Consider the following 15979-nt stretch of genomic DNA (forward strand, 5'->3'; position numbering starts at 1 on the left):
AACATAAGTACTATCTGTTGCCTGATTTCTCTCTCTCTCTCAGTATTTGTTTAAGGTTTCTTACTCTGGTTCACTTCCAATTCTACTGCAAAACTCCAAATCCTCTGAACAAGGAAGTCTTTCATTCTGACTTCTGATTTCATAAGAGGTATTGGCATGTTATCCTCATGCCAGAATGAAAGTGCTCTGGACAATTAGTAGTAAAAATGAACAAATGAAAGAAAAGGATAAAGTAAAGCAATAGTTTACCAAGAGGTAGTTCCTGGATGTTTCACCATTTCACTGGCACACCTTTCAATCTACACATGTGGACCAATCTCCTCCTACTTAATCTGCCTTCCTACATCAAGTTTGGACTCAAGACCGGAATACTTGTTCAAGCTGTTTCTATCATAGAATCATCTCCTGGAAGGATTCTCCTGACACTTAGCTGAGAAGTTTCCATGTCTTCATCTTGGATCAACTCTTTCTGATTTTAGATTGTATTGAGTCCTTTCTGGCTGCTGGTATGTTTTTCAACATTTTATTCCCTCAAATAGCTTTAATAAGGTGCTCCAAAAGCTCTCCAAGATTTTGAAGGGAGTTTTCAGTTCATAGCACTAGGTGTTCAACTTAAACATGGAGAGCATGCATGTGATGTTAGAAGAAAGACACTTTCTTCTGGAGTGCTCTTTACTCCACCAAAGTTTCAGGATGGGCCGGGGGGGGGGGGGGGGGGGGAGAGACACGCAATTGGGAGGAATAATCTGAATAATTCCCAAAACTGCAAATGGCTTCATCATTCGATTTCATAACAGGTGGACAAACATTATTTCTTGTGGCCATTTGTCTATTTTCATCCCTCTGCCACAGCTTCCTGAAGCTGTGGCAGAGTCCTTTCAAATGTGGTTATATAGTATTGATATTCAAACAAGGAAATCAGGATGGAAACAATTTCAAGTTACTGTAAAGTTGTTTAGCATTTGAGTATTTCTGTATGCCCTTTTTACTTCAAAGAGCCCCCGGTGGCACAACCCTTGTGCTGGCAGGACTGAAGACCGACAGGTTGCAGGTTCGAATCCAGGAAGAGCATGGATGAGCTCCCTCTATCAGTTCCAGCTCCTCATGCGGGGACATGAGAGCAGCTCCCACAAGGATGATAAAATATCAAAACATCTGGGTGTCCCCTGGGCAACGTCCTTGCAGATGGCCAATTCTCTCACATAAAAAAAAGGGGGGGGGGACTTTTATTATTTTCTATGGACCTTTTGCGTTGGCAAGTAGCATAAAGATTGCATTTCCCCTATTACATAAATGTATCTTCATATACAGTTGGCCCTTTGTATCTACTGGGGGTTGGTTTGTGGATTTCTGTGGATATCAAAATTTGTGGATAGTCTAGTCCTGTTTATATAACGGAACAGTAAAAATGGTATTTCTTATAAAAATGGCAGAATCAAACAGGAAATTTGGTTTGGTTTTTTTAAAAAAAAATTTCAAGCAGTGGTTGGTTGAATTTGTGGATATAGAGAGCTTGCTGTATATCATCTATACTGCAGATCTCAAGACTAGATCATATATTTTTTTGGTTCATTGAAAAATGAACTTAACCACTGATTAAGTCTGTAGTTGAGACTGGAGTCTCACCTTGTTTTCAACCCGGAAAACCACAATAGACAAAAGAAAGGAACAAGAAGAATGGCATAAATTGGAAGATAGATGTATTTGTGACCCCAAATGAGTAGACGGAGGGAGAGCAAGGATTACACTAGCAAGGCAATGCATGTGAGGATTCTGGGAACAGGGAAATGCAGCCATGAGGGAACAGAGGGAGAGAAGTGTCTATCTCTGCTAAACTTTTTTTTCTTTTCTTACACCATTATTTTACTGAAGCAGCAGGATAGATTCAAAGTTTCATATGCTTCACCCCTTCAATATTTGGGGCACAAAACCCATATTGTCCTAGTACAGCTCTAGAAAGATTGGCAATTCATTTGCAGAATGTGGGAGCTGATTAAAGCATCATTCTAGTCCAACTTTATTAATTGATTTGGATTTTGATCCCATATTTCTCCCAAATTTGTGATTATGACCAAGGGGTTTGAAACAAGCACTGCGGTAAATTATATCATGTTCATCTAAGGAGAAATGAGGAAAAGCCTCACATGTCTATCATGAAGAAATAACTGTCATTTTTTGTACTGCCTTCTCCAGCTCATGGAAAACACTTATATAATTGTTATGTCATTGTCTTAAAAAGGAAAATGAAGAGAATAATTATGATAACTCTATGATAAATCTTAGAAGCAAAATACTGAGATGGTACAGAAGTTCTTGGTTTCACTTTCTTGAGTGTTAAATCTGACAATGTTTAAGGGCCAGGTATAGTCCATGTATGATTTAGATCATGGTTCTCAAACTCTGCTATCCAGATGTTTTGGAGTTCAACTCCCACAATTACTAACAGCTGGTAAGCCCGCTGGGGTTTCTGGAAGCTGAAGTTCAAAGTACCCGGGAAAGCACAGCTTGAGAAACACCAGTTTAGATACATGAAGCAGGAACTCAACCAAAGGATATTGCCAACTTTATATAGAATGATAGAATCATAGAGTTGGAAGAGAGCACATGAGTCATCTAGTCCAACCTTTTCAATGCAGGGAAAGCACAATCAAAATATCCCTGACAGATGGCTTTCCAGCCTCTGTTTAAAAGTTTTCAAGGAAGGAGCTTCCACCACACTCATATGTTATCTACTGGGTTATATGGCAGTATAGAAGGGGCCTGGGTTGCCTCTGTAATCTCATCCTCCACCAGTGGGGAAATCCACCAACTCCCCATTGTCCATCATTCATTTCCTTCATTTGTGAGTGATAAATGTAGTTTCACTAGGAAGTTGTTATGGGGTCTTCACTGTGAAGCTAAGTTTCTCCCTCACCTTTCCTTTAGACTGACAGTGGTCCTAATTACTGACTTGTTTTAAATTCTTATTTTTCAGAATTATCTCAGATAGCTGCACATGGTTCAACTTTCTGTATATCAAATTTCTAGATCATTCTTATAACAGAGGAAGTAAACAGCTGCACAATGTATGCATGGCTGTAGATGAGTTAGAAGCTTTACTGTTTTTGCTTACAACTTCCAAAACCCCAAGGCAGAATGGTTGCTCTACTAGATACAAAAATCTGGAAGCTGCAGTCAATGTGAAAAAATAACATTTTCTGAGTTCTATTGCCACTGTCTTACTTGCTAGAACTTGATCAAAGACACACCCCCACACCCCAACACACACACAACGTATAGAAATGTGTTTCTCCTCTGAGGCTCACAGCAGCCATGAAATAGAATACAAAATACATATGGCCTTTTTCCACTGCTATGGCTTTCCTTCCAAGCAATGCATTCAGCATCACAGTATTGAATATGATGCTTGACTCATTACTAGCCTTCTGGATTTGCCACTGCCCACCAAAAAAATACTTGCCAAATACCCCACATGGTTAACCCCTAAGCCCAGCCAATTGTTCAGCCTTTGGTGCTGCTCGGTTGCTCCCAAATGTTTTAATGACTCACTGACCTTCATGCATCTCCTCCTTGTGTGAAAACAGGTGGCAGAAAAGCAATCATCTACAAGCTCAAACATAAACAATTATGTTAATAATTTTGCCTACACTGTGTTCAGCAGTTTTTCCCCTTTGGTGAGGGTTGGATGATCCAGTCACTTAATGTAGCCTAAAAGCTTAAGAGTGTTTTGCTCCAAACTCATGAGATGACACAGAACAAGGTGGCATAGGGGCCCTTTATATCATTTTCATGCTGGCAAAAAGCTATTTAGGCAAATGGGGAAAAAAAGTCTTAAAGTTTTTAAGTTGGGATCATAGCAAAAGCATTGAGCACAAAAGATACTGGTTACAATTGTTCTTCAAAATGAGAGTCTCATTTACATCTGGATATAACACCCTCCTCTCGTGTGGTCACTGCTGCTGTTTTAAACTTCCAGAGCTGGTATCCAGTCCTAAATGTCTGTAAAAGGGAAAACTTATATTTAGGGGACTGAGATGAATCCCACTTTTAGCTGTGGGCAGTGTTGATATGGAGTCCAGAACATCTGAAGGCCGTATGAGGGAGTAGAATATTAATTCCTCATTTGATTTGGTGTTATGTACACTTCTTCTTAGGATTCTGAATAGGTGGCAGGCCTTTCCTGTTTGTTTGTTTGTTTGTTTGTTTGAAATAGGTAGCTGGACTTCGTGCTTTGCTTTTCAATTCCTTAAAGCTCACTGTGATAGAGGACCTTTGCAAAAGGCCCATGGATTCACCACTCCATGCCCCACATCACCCAACTTACCACTGCCCCCACCCCACAGGGTGAAGTGTTGCCCCTCGGCCTCTGGTAACACAGGATGCCTCCTGTGTTGTTGCTGTGGTGTATGTTGCTTCCTCACTCCTTTCATGAAGGAGCCCAACCAGAGGCTGCTGTGCATTGTGTAATGAGCTCCATGGCGAAAGGGGAGGAAGCAGCATATGATGGGTAAATCAGCCTGTCTGATGAGGTTGTAAGTCGATATTCCAGTTCAAGGGACTGCACAGCATGGCAGGCTCCTTCTCCTCATCTACAGTATAGATTTGGAAGTAGTTTAGCAGCTCTCTGGTTGCACAGAAAATCAAAGTGTATTTATATGTTGGGAAGGGTTAACTGTTCACACGCTAGAAACAGAGTCCTTGAAGCACAGAACATGGTATCTTAGATAAATCTAAAACATGGTATCTTTGTGTGCCTGTATCAGAGCTTTGGAAAGTTACTTTTTTGAAAACACAATTAAGAACCCCACCCACTCCCCATTTCCAAGGAGACAACAGAGGCAACCCAAAGTCAAAGTGAAATGGAGAGCAACCAAGGAAAGAGCTGAGGTAAATCTTCTTTTCCTCAGACATGGACTGCATCTTGCTACTACATTGAGGGAGGTGGAGAAATTGTGACTAATCCACTTTACTGTTTGCTGTGAGAGAAAGAAGCCCTCTTGCAAACCTTGAGTGAAGGTGGCCCAAAGAGGTTTAGCCTATTTAATTTCGGCCCTCTACTACTGTCAAGTTGTGCAGGCCTGATCTACACGATAGAGTTTGACTGCCATGGCTCAATGCTATGGAGTCAGGAGAGTTGCAGTTTTACAAGGTTTTTAGTTTTCTGTGCCAAAGAATGCTGGTTGCTTACCAAACTGCAAATGCCAGGACTCCATAGCATTGAGCCATGGTAATTTAGTCCCACTAGGGGTGAGAAAAGCCATATAGAAATACTGTAAATAAATAAATAAAGAAATAAATAAATTCAAGCAGAGTCTGATTGCGTAAGTTCTACAATGTAGATTCACTCTTAGTTGTACATTTGCAACTAAACAGATGGTGTAGGATATAGCTCATGAGCTTAACTGAGAAATGTGGCTGAAAATGATCCCATCTATGAGAAACATCCAAAAGTTATGAGTAGATTAAAGAAACTGGGGGTGCTTGCTGGTTGAGAGTTGCAATGTGATACCTTTGCTTCCTCTTTTTCTATACATATGAATCTTAGATAAAGCAAGTGCACCTCCTTGTGAGGATTAGACACATCTCCTTTTTCAGCCAAGACCCAGGTGGAAAGGATTTAGCTGCACATCTTCTTTTGAAGTCTTTTGCATGCTGTTACCTTGAAACCAGAAGTCATTTGGCAGGGATTAGCAATTTCAATAGCTCTGAAGAATGGTAGCTACTTCACCAAAGGACAAATCCCAGTATTCCATAAGAAGGAGAGATGACAATCAAAATGGTGTCAAATTGCTAGAATTATGTATAGCCACTATCCTAGGCCTGAAGTCAAACTAGAGCCAACTCATTGAATTAATGGGATCGATATAAGTGTTGATTCAGTAATCTACTTTATTTATTTATTTGTTGATTTAATATCTCATCTTCTTTCCAAAATAGGATTCAAGGTGGCTTATGATCATTTAAAATTATGCCACTAAATAATTAGCATTCAACAGTTTAAAAGGAAATTCTATATGTGATTGTGAAATCTGGACAGTGAAGAAATCTGATAAAGGAAATCAACACCTTTGAAATGTGATGCTGTGTGCGCAAGAGTTCTATAGATACCGTCTACTGCTAAAACCACAAATAAATGGGTCCGAGAGCAACAAAGCTGAATTCTCCCCAGAAGGCAAGATGACTAAACCGAGACTGCTCTACTTTGGGCATATCATAAAATAATAATGCTTCATAACATAGAAGGCAATTGGAATAGAAAACTGCATTACAGATGCATAGCCTTGAATCTGCATGACCTGTGTAGGGCTGTTGATGATCATGTGACTTCAGGGTATGACATTCATAGGGTTGCCACAAGTCAATGTCAACTTGACAGTAGCAACAGCAAGGACCAATCCCATGAGAAAACACATCAAAGGGAGCAGCAGCTGCTGCAAATAGATACCGAAGCTTAACCTCAGCTCCCATATCAGTAGCTACTCTTTGTTCTTATTATGACACAGATGTGCCAGAAAGTCTATTGCCTTTTCAGAACTTGGAAAGGTAGCAAGAGCATGCATTTTCAAGAGAGGATAACTCTTTTGTTGGGTATTGGAAAATAATTTGACTGCTGCTCCCAAAGCAGAGACAGCTTTTCTGTCATAAATGTTATTTAAGGTTCATGTGGTGTGTCAAATATTTCTTTCTTTGCTGTTCTTTGCCATTCTTTCACCTTTGACATATACTGAACATATATCTAAGAGACTTCCAAAAGCCCTGGTCATCAGCATGATTGATGGTTCAGGTCTTCCATGCTTAATGCAGTCTTATTCTTTCCCTGCTACCTTCCACCTTACAAAGGGTCTCATCATAAAGGCCAGGCAAAGCATCTCACTTTCCCAGACATCCAGGAAAAAAGATAGGGGCAGCAGAGCAAATCTGTCACCCTGTGTGCAGCTCCCTCTTGGTAACGCTTTCCCCATCACATGGGGAAAGTGTTGCCCTCCTTTGGAGCAAGCACAACACAGAAAGCCTCCCGTCTTGTGGGGAAAATGCCCAGTGATGCTTTTGCCACGGTTGGGGTTGGGGCCTTTGCCAAAAGTCACACATTGTTATGTGATGTCCAGTGAGGGGGTGAAAGCATTCTAGGATGCTAAATTCACCCCCATCTGATGAGATCGCAAGTATTATCAAGTTTTCCATTGATTTGTGTTGCATCTTGCTATGTCTGTAGTACAATAGCCTCAAGTTTGATTAGTTTTCAGACCCATTTATTTATCTTTTTGGCAGTCCACAGTATTCCTAGAACTCTCCTCCAGTGCCCCATTTCAAATGAATTGACCTTCATATAAGCTTTCTTCACTGTACAGCTTTCCCAATTATTTATAGAAGACAGAATTGTTTTGGGATACACAATTCTGATTCTGATACTTCATGATATCTCTTAACACTGGAGAGTCTTATCAACTTCCTTCATAGTTGACTTTCCAAATCTTAGATTTCTGATTTGCTGACTGCAATTTCCACTTTGATTAATGGCTGAGCCAAGGTCTCTACAATTTAATATGGTGCACGGAAAAGAGAAATTAAGCTGTTATAACAAAAACAAGTCATAAAGTCCTGTTTATGTACCACAGCATTTTATGAATAAGCAAGACCTGGCAGAGGCTGTATATGCAAATGATCCAATCAAAAATGACTACACTCTTATACAGCAGTTTTGGTTTTATTAAACATTTAAACTACATTTTAGTCATGGACATTGTACCATGTGGTATTTAAACTTTTACATTTCCATTTGATGTACATCTATTTCTAAAACTACAGGCAGGTGTTTGGTAAAGACAGGTTCAGAATCATTCTGTCAATTCATAAACACTGAAAGCAAATCTCTCAGACAGTTTGCTGGATTTATTGTCTTGCTTCTTTTATTTGCTGCCAGTTTCAAGTAAGCTATGCCTGGGAAAAATCTTCAATAGTTAAAATGCATAGCAAGTTATTCAGAATTGTGTCTTTGAATGCTGTTTGTTTTCCATTACCCATAATAGTAGGATTAGGAACATGCAGGCATCCAAATGAAGATCAATTTTGTGGAGTTTTTTTTTTTTTTTGCTATTTGCTTCTGATTTCCAGTTTGTGTTGTAACCTTCTGAGGCTGAATGAATGAAAAAGGAATGCAATTTTAGATCAGCCTGTGATGAAAACTCTACAGGGTCCAGAGATCAATCTTCTTCTAACCATGGTTGCTACAATTTGAAATTGTCAGTGGACAAACATGCTGATATTTTCAAAAATAATTCTAGAATCTCACAGAGCATGTATACACATCCTTCAGGTGGTAGAAAGACCTTTTACACTGATCTCTTTAAACTGGGATAGGCACTCTGTGCTCTTCCCCCAAAGATATTGTTGGCTGGGGAAAAACAATATTGTTGGCTGTGGAACGCCCTCCCTGCTGAAGGTAGACAGGCGCCCTCCCTTATGGCCTTTCGTAAGAGCCTGAAAACATGGCTCTTCGAGTTGGCCTTTAACTGAGTGCTATATCTTGGCAATGATGACCGGAATGGACCACGACTATGAGACTGACTATGACCCATGATATGACGAAGCGGATTTTTAGTATAAGTATATGTCAAGTAGTAGTAGCATGTTATGTATTGTTCTGATTACTGTAAATTGTCTTTTCTATGTTGTTGTTCACCGCCACGAGTCGCCCCCTGGGCTGAGAGTGGCGGTAAATAAGTGCAAGTAATAAATAATAAATAAATAATAAATAATTCTTCAACATTATCTATCCTGGTTGGGGATGGTGAGAGCTGCAGACTAGTAACTTCATCACAAAGGGCAGATTTCACCAGCATATGCCTGCTCCACCCTACATTACCCACGGAGCTCATCTGCTCCCATCAAATGCCAGTGCAGCTCCGTAGGTGGTGATGTAGGGCAGAGCTGGTGCATGTCACTGCTACAGCAACAGAGGAAGCTTCCTGTGTTGCCCTAAGAAGCAATGGGGGGAAGCTGAGTGGTTGACCATCATTGAATCCTGGGTTCCCCATGCCTCCTGACAATGCTATGCAATTTCAGCAGCCATGTGACAAGGTTGTAAGAATATCTGAGAGTCCACACATTTCCAACTTCTTTTTCTTTCATTCTATGTGCATTCAATTTGCCTGTCAGCTTATGGTGGCCTCATAGATTTCATAGGGTTTTCATAAACAAGGAATATTCAGAGGTGTTCTTGCCAGTTCCTTTTCTGAAATATAGGTTACAGCACCTGGTATTCATCATTGGCACTCTTCCATCGTAGTACTACTAAACAGAGCCAATTCTGCTTAGTTTCCAAAAACAGTTGGCTTCTGGTACCTTTAGGGTTTTTAGGTTGATCATTATTCTTTAATCTATCCCTGAAGGTAGGGGATTATGGTTGCTGAGGATTCCTAGTCATGTATTAAGGATTTCCTAGCCTAGGGTTCAGTTATCTTTGCTTTGCACATTTATTAGTCATTTTCTTTCCCTTCTCCCTGTATTGGCAGGAAAGCTCTTTTTACTGTCTCATTCTGGACCATTAACATATTGCCACTCAGTTATCTCCAAGTGCATCGGAATTAAGGGCATCAAAATGCATTTTAACTTCTGCTAAGGGGTCCTATTGCTTATTTTATCTCTGTTTGACAAAAGCTCTAGTTATAGTTAACACCTTTACAACATGTTGACTATCCAGTGAAGTTTAATCTTGTTTGCTACTGTTCCATTTTCTTAAAGTATACTTAAAGTGCCCTTTGACATGGCACTCCCATGCTACTGGTTTGCCCCCTTTAAGCATGGATACACTAGCGTATTAACAGTGCAGTTCTACATATTTCTGCTCAAGCAAGGACAGCCAGCATGGTTTAGTTATTTGAATGTTGGACTACAACTTTGGAGAACAAGGTTTGATTCCCTGCTTGACCATAGAAACCTGCTGAGTGACTCAACATAAACATGCCTTAAAGACACAAATGTAGAATTAAGTCTTTCTAGCATAACGTCCATGTTTACTCAAATAATCCATGGCTGAATAATATTCTAAATCCCACCCAAGACTTGTTTTCATGTGCATTTTTTTTGGTTAAAACTGATTATTTTGATTATGGTACACCTTATTCAAACAGTTAATTTTGCCGTTAAGTACAAATTATTATCATTTACATATCTTAATACACATAAACTTGCTATTTCTAGCTGTTTTCCAGTGCTTTCAGTCAGAGCTTAGTATTAAATTTTTTCATAACATTCAGGAAATCAGCACATGCCATTTTACACACAAACCCCAGACCTTACACTCAACCCAAAACCCCTATCCTAAACAAACTAAACCCTCATCCCCACACCCGTGCACCCTTCACCATGACTTCCCGCACCGAAACACTATGAAGCCTTTAAGCCTATTTATCTATCCTTATTCATGGTAAACCTAAATTCCTAATGGAGCTCCTCTATATTACTGACTCTCTATTCAGATATGCTATGGCCAACTTCCATTTTTCTAGAAAGTCCTCATTACTCTTATTCCTCTTGTTATAAGTTAGTCTGGCCATTAGCATATATTCTCGCATTCTTTCCCTCCAATCCTTTTTGGTTAGACCTTTTTCCCCTTTCCAATCTTTGGCTATGGTCAATCTTGCCGCTGCAAAGCTATATTGATATATTTCTTGGTCCTTCTGATAATTGTTTTCTCTCTGTAGACCTAGCAGACACAGTCCAGGGTTTTTTTTAATCTTGTTATGTAACATTTTATTTGTCTCCTTAATTACCTTATCCCAAAATTCCTGTATGGTCACACAGGTCCACCACATGTGGAGAAATGTCCCTTTCTGTTTCCTGCACCTCCAGCAAATACCTTGTTGTGATTTGTCTATTTTAGCCAATGTAGCTGGAGTGATATAGCATCTGTAAAACATTTTGTATTGATTCTCCCTAATTGAACCCGATAAAGTAAATTTGAATTCTTTGTTCCATAGGTATTCCCATTTGTCCAATTCTATTGGTCTGCCTAGGTCCTTGGCCCAGGATATCATTACTGTCTTGACTCTGTTGTCCTCCATGTTATAACTTAGTATGTATTTGTATAATCTAGAGATTAACCCTTTATCCCCCTTTTTCCATATTCTTTCCAATTCTGATTCTTTGGTTGCAAATCCAATCCTCAAGTCTTTTTTGTATCTTTCATGCAATTGGTGATAACGAAACCAATCATCAATCTCCAATTCTTCCCGCCCTTTTAATTTCCATTTTTCATTTTCTCTAATAAGGTATTCTTTATATGTTCTTGTTTCTACCCTTAAGGTTGGTCTTGAGACTGCTTCTAGTGGCCTCAGCCAAAGGGGGGTTTTTGGTTCCATACCTTTACTGTATTTTTTCCAAATATCCAATAGTCCCCCTCTAATTATATGTTTATTAAAATCTTTATTTAATTTATCTCCATTATACCACACGTATGCGTGCCAGCCGAATCGTAATCCAAATCCTTCCAAATCTAATAGGGTCTTGTTTTCTAATTTTATCCATTCTTTCAGCCAGGACATTGCTGCAGCCTCATAATAGGTCCTTAAATCGGGTAAGCTTAGCCCCCCTCTTCCTTTATCATCAATTAAATTTCGGTATGCTATCCTCGCTCTTTTTCCAGCCCAAATAAAATTAGTAATCTCTCTTTTCCATTTCTCAAAGATTTTTGTTCCTTTAATGATAGGTATATTTTGAAACAGGAATAACATTTTGGGGAGTACCATCATTTTTATTACTGCAGTTCTGCCCATCCAAGTTAGGGGGATTGTTTGCCATCTGGTGAGATCTTTTTTTATGTCTTCCCATGTTCTAATGTAATTATCCTGGAATAGATTGATATTTTTGTTTGAAAGCCATATTCCTAGATATTTTACTTTCGTTATCACCTCGCAATCTGCTGCAGCCTCCAATTTCTTGCGACTTTTAACATCTATATTTTTTACTAAAAATTTAGATTTCTCCTTATTTATAATAAATCCTGATATGTCACCATATCTTTGGATTGTATCCAATAGTTTTTTAATACTTTGTAGTGGGTTAGTTAGGATGCAGACTATATCATCTGCGTAAGCCCTAATTTTTAGTTTAGTGACTCAACATAAACATGCCTTAAAGACACAAATGTAGAATTAAGTCTTTCTAGCATAACGTCCATGTTTACTCAAATAATCCATGGCTGAATAATATTCTAAATCCCACCCAAGACTTGTTTTCATGTGCATTTGACCATGCAACATACACACAAATATAGTATTCAATCATGTGCCACAAATCTACTGCCAGACAGGCCAAACAGGTCAACCTTTATGCAAGATCATAATAGTATAAATGGACAAAAGTAGCAAATGAAAATTTTAGAATTATGGAAATGTTATGCTTCCTCATGTCATTACAGTACAATAAAAAGTTTCAAAGATTGTGAGGTTGCCTCTTGTGTGAAGCCACAAAACAGGAAGTCATGCATACATTTGAAATTAACATTTTAAAAGGCCTGCTGTTATCACTCCTAAAAACAGTCCACTTTAATTGCTGTGATATTTATCTTGAGAGTGGCTATTTTCCAGCACAAATAGCCACTAGCTGTGAGTAGATTACACAGGTTTCGGTTGGAAATTGTATTTATTTTTCAGGACACAGCTTTGTCCTGTTGTCTCTTGGATTCCTTGAATTCTTATCTTATTTTTTGTCCTTGTTGATAGGAATAGACCAACAGGGTATAACTTCTCAGAAGCAAGTTCTGTGGGGTTTAATAAGACTTCCAACTTCAAAATGCGGAAAATGTAACATATCCCAGTTGTATTCCTGTTAAGATTTTAAGGAAGGAGGTAGATAAATGAGAACAAATTGGAGAGGTAAAAAGAGGGGGGAGCAGATAAAAAAAAGTTGAAGACGAAAGAGGATAAGGAGATGGTGGGAGAAGAAGATGATGATGATGAAAGATAAGTGTAGCCAGCAGGCTTGAGGAAGGGGAAAGAGATAAGGAACGAGAAAGGAAAAGTGGAGCTGTGGAAGGAGGGCAAAGTTAAATGGGAGGACAGGAAAAGATGGAGAAAGAGAGGAGACAGAAGGAAGGTAAAGATAGTGCTTAGTCTGATGCTGTGAATGGAAGATGGAAGAGGAGAGAAAGAAGGAAAGAAAGGAAAAGCTATTTATCCAGGAATTGGGTAGGAAAAAAAGATAAGAAAAATATGTCTACACCAGATTTGTGAGGGTGGGTAGAAAGATGGTGGGAAAGAAAGAGAAAAAAAATAAAATAATTTAAAAGGAGAGATATCAATTGCCTTTTAAAAAGCTGAAGAAGAAAGACATTGAGGAAGTTTAGAACAAAACTGTTAAAGAAAATCCACCAAGCAGTAGCCCTCTAACATCATATTAAATGATTCCTGAAAGAACAAATACCAAGTCAGCTCAGTATTTCTATTCACTGACTACTCCACAGGTAGCAAAGAGAGCCAGGGCATAAGGAGGTCCTGCAGAGTCTGAAGCAACCTGCATCTTTCTTTCTTTTCTTTTCTTTTTTTTTTGGGGGGGGGGGAGTGGTAAAAAATAAGCTCTTTTCAAGGCAGCATGCTTGCCTTGAGATTTCTCCATTTGCTCTGAGGCTGGGAGAGAACATCCATACCATAGGATCCACATTTCCCATCCAAACAAACTCCCTTTCATACCTAACACCAAAACATCCACAATATTCCTCCATTTTCATAGCATGTGTTGAACATTTCAATCAATATAGATATATTGTATACACAAATTAAAGCAGAGCTCTTTATCCTTTTTGAAGACAACTATAAGCTTCTAGTTTCCATGACTGCTTGCAAGAAGAAGAAATCCTGGCCCTGTTCTCATACTTCTGAGGAAGGCAAAGCTTAATTAAGGCGGATCATTTACGAATAGTGGGAGGCTTGGAATTTGCATGGCTGAATTATCTCTTTAAGAATAATTATTAAACTAATTAAAATTCCAGCATCGAAACAATAAACATGTCAGATGAAAGTTAGATCAGGACCTTACTTATATATGTAAAAATTGTATTTTCACCCAGATGCATTGAGAAACGGTGGTAAAATCTGAAATGTAGATTTTCAAGCCACACTCCAAGATTAGGGCAGAACTGTGGGCAACTGTTTTGATTCCTATCAACAAACCAGTTCTAGAAGTGTTTTTTCTTCTCCACTGGCATCATGTCCACTTGAGATCAAGCCGTATACTTGGCATACAGTTTGCAGATAAAAGTTGAGACATGTGTTTCCAATCAACAACAGATTGTGATCAAGATGGCAAAAACTATTAATAAAAATAGACAAGCTATCAGAGATTGCAGGTAGAAGTGCAAGATTCTACCTCTCCTCTACCCCTGCTATGTGCAAACTACGTTTTCATTTGGAACTCGGTTTGCAGCAATGGAAGTAAGATGAAGACAAAAAGGAAATGTGAAAGAAGGAGAGAGAAATGGGACAACTTGAAAACAGTTGAAAAAAATGGGATAACAAATAAATCAGTGACCCAACCTAGTTTTGGTTCAGGCACCATTCCTTGTTTTGGCAGTGCCCACTACCAGCATATAAGCTTTTGTGGAGATGGACTCCCTCAAATAACTGATTTGAGCCATGGTCCCCAGAGCTATAATCCAAGGCTCAAATCAGTTACACTACAGGTCATTCAAAATTATTTTTATTCTTTCACATACTTATGCATTGCCCTGAGTTCTTATAAAATGGCGTGAGATATAAATATTTTACTAAGCAATAAATAATAAATATAGCTTGTGCTTCGCATCCAGAGCAATTGCACCTTTTCCTGAACTCATAGTGGGATCTTGACTCTGTTGCTCCTGGTAGTTGTTCCTCCTTTTCTTCCCTTCTGTAAGTTGCTAGTGATAACTTTCAATGCATCAAACACCTTGGGACATAAATTTCCAAGTTAACACCTCTCCCTCTCTCAATCAGCCCAGATATGAAGATCTGCTGAAAGGGTTGTTCTCTCTTCTGTTCCTGGGAACACTATATTATATTGCATAGAGACAGAGGAGACCTTCATAGGCGTATACCTTGGAGGCCTTATTGGCAACAACACTGACCTCATTCCAGCACCAAGTAAAATTGTGCTGTTTGCCCATATGTTTTGGGTCAAATGGTCACAGCTTTGGTTGGGGTGGGCATCTTTTACATTGTAGGTTTGATTTTATTCGGTAAATCAATTAATGTCCCATCTGACTAATCTGTGACAAAGTTGACTAATTATCATAAATTTGATCACTGATTGCTTTTGTTGCATTATTTTAAATTGCTTTAAATTGTTGCACAGTAGTATTGTTTGCTCTACTCTGCCTTGAGATGATAAAAAAGCAAGGCAAAATGGAAATATAATAAATAAATAAACATAAATAACTTAGCCCTCTATACTGGTAGCATTGAGCCTGTAGGTATTGTGAAGATCAGATTATTTTTTTCTGCTCTCAAATTTGGGACCGCTTCCAAAATAAAGTCTGTGATAGTGTCTTGCATCTTAGTTATTGTTAAGCTGTTTGTTTGTTTGTTTGTTTTACAAATTCTGGTGTGTTGATTTGCTATAGTTTTATATCTGGTATTTCTTATAACCGGTGTACTTTTTATTTTAGTTAGACATGTATTTGAGAGAGGCGGGGCAGAGATTGTATAATACATAATAATTAGCAAAAGACATATGGTTGATAAAGAGATTTGGCTGTGATCTGCTAAACTGGGGCAATTTGAATATGCTCAAAGTAGAACTACTGGAAGTCAAGACCTGTCACACAATATGACAAGACTTTTAAAGTAGGTGTGGTTTCTAGGGGGGGGGGGCACAACATAATTAGAGAGGTCAATAAAATTCCAAATAAGTTTCAGTCCTCCTGAATGCAGATACTTGTTGTTAACAGTGAATTGGTATTTGTATGTTTACTTATTACTTTTAGACTGCCTGATAACCACATCAC

At 38.8% G+C, this 15979-nt stretch overlaps 1 protein-coding gene across 1 annotated transcript in view; it reads left to right on the top strand.

Moving 5' to 3' along the window:
* The first annotated feature begins 333 nt into the window (after window positions 1-333).
* SLC13A1 (solute carrier family 13 member 1) overlaps window positions 334-15979 on the top strand; it is an 87859-nt gene continuing 72213 nt past the window's right edge. The window contains exon 1 of the mRNA XM_067469041.1: window positions 334-506. The gene's annotated coding sequence lies outside the window, so the exon portion shown is untranslated. The remainder of the gene's footprint in view (window positions 507-15979) is intronic.

Source organism: Anolis sagrei, chromosome 5 (assembly GCF_037176765.1).
Source record: "Anolis sagrei isolate rAnoSag1 chromosome 5, rAnoSag1.mat, whole genome shotgun sequence".
Taxonomy (NCBI): Eukaryota; Metazoa; Chordata; class Lepidosauria; order Squamata; family Dactyloidae; genus Anolis; species Anolis sagrei.